Below are 4,700 nucleotides of genomic sequence, written 5' to 3'. Positions count from 1 at the left end.
ACCAAGGATTTAGAGATACATAACTTATCACTTTGCATGTAATACACTAGGAAAGGATTGCGATTACTAGAATTACTGCGTTATGAGCTTGTGGTGAACACGTATACCCTAGTTAATTTTCTCATCTTGATAACAACCGAAATTGACTTTTGATTATTGATTACTTACTGAATTCTTACAATTTGTTTCACAAATCCCCCCTCCCTTTATTTCTTTGTTTCTGGAAGTACTTTGGCTAATTGAATATAATTGTTGGTTAAAGTAAAGTCTAAACCATTTTCCTCGTGGGATCGACCCCAACCTACAAGTTGGGTTCTTTACTTGATAACGATCGCTTATACTTCTTTAGGGAGGTGTAATTTGAGCGTATCAGTGGATATGTATTTACTCTTGGGTAGAGGAGCAGTCTCTTGGAAATCTTTCAAAAAATACATGTATCCCTAGTTCTACAATGATTTCTGAGCTAGGTGCTCTAGATAAGGCCGGTGAATATGTTGAAAGACTCCAGAATTTCTTGATAGATATTCTTTTTTGGCCCAAACCATTGGCATCAATATGTATACACTTTGATAGTCAAGATGCAACAGGTAGGGCATGTAGCTTGATGAATAACGGAAAGTCTCGTCATTTAAGACATAGACATAATACTGTTAGAAAACTACTCTCTAGTGGACTTATCACAATTGACTATGTAAAGTCAAGGGATAATGTGTTAGATCCACTTACAAGAAGGCCTAACTAGAGAGAAAGTTGAAAGATCATCTAAGGGACTGGATTTACGACTTAGGACAAGTCATCATCGCGGTAACTCTACCTAGCAGACTGGAGATCCCAAGAGCTAGGTTCAAGGAGAAAAACAAAGTTGTGACTGACGGTTCGGCATTGTCAACCAACTCAATCCATTCTCATGATGAAGACAATGCTCAGGCACAAGGATACAACATTAAGGCCTTGTTAATGAGTTAATAAAGCCTTAAAGTTTTTAATGATTTGCTAAGTTTGGCAGATTTGACCAAATAGTGTATCTACGCGATAACACGGTTAAAAATCACCTATGTGAGTGTGAAGTGTGAGCCACTTCAAAGAGGATGATTGTCAAAAGCCCATCTCTCTATACACTCATTAAACTAGGAGGTGTTCATGGGTGAAACGAACACAACCGTAAGAACCATAAATGGTAAAGGGTTGATTGTGTGACATATGGTTGTCTAGGTATACACCAAAGCTTGACGGTTCAAGGATATCAAATCTACCGATTGATCGAGTATATCCGAAATATGTTCACTATGGAAAGTTGAAAGGGAAACCAACTTATCCAGATGCAATTAATTCTTTCTTGTAAAGTACACATACTTGTCCGTTTCTTAGTCTTGAAGTCATTCCCCATTCATGCGGAGGATTGTTGGGTTTTAAAAGGTGTGAATTGAACATGAAGAGTTGTGATTTTTAGGAAGAGTTGTAACTTTAATGAAAAGTTGTGACTTTTATGAAGAGTTGTAACTTTTATGAAAAGTTGTGACTTTTATTGAAGGTTGTGACCTTTCTGAAAGATTGTGACTTTTCTAAAGGGTTGTGACCTTTTTGGTAAGGCACAATAAGCACTATTTTACATTATCATTTGTTGTCTATAAATAGAGAGTTTCCTCTTATTTTTCAAAAAAAAATAATCATTTTTCTGGACTTCTTCTACTACTGCTAAATCTAGTACTCTAAGTGTACTTTACTGTCGTTGAGTGGTTCGCTGACATCGTGGTTTTAGGTACCGATACACCGGTGAGTAAGATCATTCTATCCTAGGAGGATATATTCCATTAACCTCGGGTACTTGAGGGGAATAATTTCCTTAAGGGGACACTGCGCATTCAGTGGGCTCGATTTTCTTCTTTAAGTAAAAATATTTTGTTATATTGTTTCTAATCTGTTTCTGATTCTATTTTCTCTACTAGTTTTAATTTTCTAGTTTTGAAAATACTTTTTAAACTTTGTTGTTTCTTACCAAGTTCTTCGATGTTTTTGTTCTAAATATCTAAGGGATACAGGATGAACAACATATTTGTCATTGGTAGATCAGTAATTGTGTCTACCACATCATGCCTAACAAAAATAGTTCTTAATATGTCTACTCAAACCGCTAACTGTCAAAATTCTAAGTCAAAATCCTACTCATGGGATTGAGCATCACTTCACAAAATGGAACAGGTAGACCACTGTAACTTAAATGAAGCATTCATTTGAAAGGATTTAACTACAAAGGATTTTAAGTTCTCACCAAGTTTAGAGACACTTCCTGTGGACAATGGAGGGACCAAATTCATCATATTCCCAATTTGTTATACACATCTGCACGTGACGAATATATTAGCAGTTAATTAAGAATTAACTAGAAGACAATCATAGCTAGAACCAATTATTTGAGACTATCGGTTGATTTATTGATCTGTCAATTAAAGAAAAAAATAAACTAACTTGCTGGAAAGTACTGAGTGAAGCGAAAACTGATCCTACTATACAGGGATAAGATTTAACAATGAGATAGCATGGGAAACTGCATGTCCCTCATATACAGGGATAGTGTGGCTCACAGTATCACCAGAATCAACCACAATACCTTGTTGAAAAACAACAAATGAAACTAGTATTACTAACTAAAATAATAGAAGAAAACAAGTTTATGTCGGTATTCAATTCTGCTTAATACTTGCCAGTTGTACGACCATTAGCTAACAAAGAAAGAACGGCCCGGTTTTCAACATTGAATGTCTTAAACATGATTCGAGTCATTCTTTCTCGGTGTTAAACGATGCCTCTGTCAGAAAAACAGGATGCTCCTCAGGAGGTTCATTGTAAAATGTGTGATGCCAGAGCTTTTCCATATCATCCAGTTTCTTACAATGCCCTGTTCAACGAGATATTTCAGAGCCAAACTACCTCTTTTAGCCAGAGGTTCATCACCAACATAGGCATCTCTTTGTTCCCCTTTCCAACGTGATACCACGATGACGAGGACGACCAACAATACTTTTGATAACTGCCCTTGGAGAATCTTCCCCAGCAAAGCCAGCCTAAACAATCAAAAGAGCAATTTATATAGTTAACACCAAGCATAGAGCTGAAATTGTAAGCAGCTTTACTAACTAACCTTGATCATTAGTAATATTATTAGGTGTAAATATGTGATAAAATTATATTGTACCTAATACTTTCTTATAGATGTTATTTTTAATTGTATGTTTTCTATTCGATGTTTCCGTTTCTTTATCATGATCAAAACTTTTATCGTAGATATTGATATCTCTCTAGTTCTTCGCGTTTTTTTGTATCAACTTATATTATGTTATTGATTTGCGACACGATTTTTTACATTAATATCATTTTTTTTTACTTTAAGCATTTTCAGAAATGACCTAAAGAAAGAAGAATTTATCGCTAAGTTATTAATATATAATAACGTAAGTGGTATGCCCATTATAGCAAGTTAATTATAAATTGTATGTAATGATAATTGACGATGAATTTCAAAGTCCAAGCCTATAACATTTGTCATAACAAAGATAGAGAAAATTTCTTTATTTACAAGGAGAGGTTGTTCGGATACCTAGCATCCCGTCAATAAAAGCTATATATGGAGAACAAAAAATTGATAAATTGATAGTTTTATTTGAATTTTATTTTGAACTTTTTCTTGAGAAAATATGATGTACTTTTTCAGTTTAAAGACGATTAAAAAGTAATTTAATCTAAAAACTTCTACACCAAATTGCAATATGCAAGTAGATAATAAATGGAATTTCCAACAGAACAAAATTAACAAAGTATAGGAATTACTCTCTGACAATATGCATGGAAGTATATAAATTTAAAATAATTAATCTACGTGTTTATAACATTCAGTGAAGAGTGTATTGTACATTACTAAATCTTTCATTGGGACAAATAGTTCCAACTTAAAATATAATTATTTTTTAATATTAATTAACATATACCATCTCAAACATATCAAGAATGAGATTTAAGGCACATATAGATACATATAAATCATAGATATACCTGGAAAAGGAGAATTTATGACCGATAGAACGCAAATAGAATAATAGAGCAAAGACAACTTCTTGTAAGCTTTTATAGAGTATTGCAATATAAAGAATAAGAAACGGTTTTAAGAGAAAATTATTAATGCGGAAGATGAAAGGTAGAATCAACCTTAATAACTAAAGAAATCGTGAATGGACATGTTCTGACTTAGGGTGTGTTTGGTACGAAGGAAAATGTTTTCCAATTTTCTCATGTTTGGTTGGGTTAAATGTATTCCAAATCAACTTATTTTCCTCAAATTTAAGAAAATGACTTCCCTTTAAAACTTAAGGAAAACGTTTTCCAAACCTCTCTTCCAACTTCAAATTACAATTATTTTTTTGTTGAAAAAATCAATTTATTTTGTCTCTACCCTCAAACCAGCCCCCCAAAAAATAATAATTTTAAAGGTTGTTTTTAGATTCAATTTTTTTACCCCACCTTCATCCCTACCCCCACGCCCTCCCAAAACAATATTAAAAATTGTTTTTAAAAGATATTTCTAATTTCAATTTTTTATTTTTTTACCCCCCACCCACTACCTCGCCCCCCATCTGCACCCCTATCAGCCCCCAACCCGCTTAAAAAAAAAGTTTGTTTTTAAAAAATATTTTCAACTTCAAAATTTT

General features: G+C 33.4%; 1 pseudogene; it reads right to left on the bottom strand.

Moving 5' to 3' along the window:
• Window positions 1-2,504: 2,504 nt before the first annotated feature.
• LOC102604767 (actin-85C-like) lies at window positions 2,505-3,065 on the bottom strand (annotated as a pseudogene).
• Window positions 3,066-4,700: the final 1,635 nt, after the last annotated feature.

The sequence above is a fragment of the Solanum tuberosum genome, unplaced genomic scaffold (assembly GCF_000226075.1).
Source record: "Solanum tuberosum cultivar DM 1-3 516 R44 unplaced genomic scaffold, SolTub_3.0 scf00193, whole genome shotgun sequence".
Lineage (NCBI taxonomy): Eukaryota > Viridiplantae > Streptophyta > Magnoliopsida > Solanales > Solanaceae > Solanum > Solanum tuberosum.
Note: the sequence above shows the minus strand (reverse complement) of the source record. Positions and strands in the feature narration are given on the sequence as shown.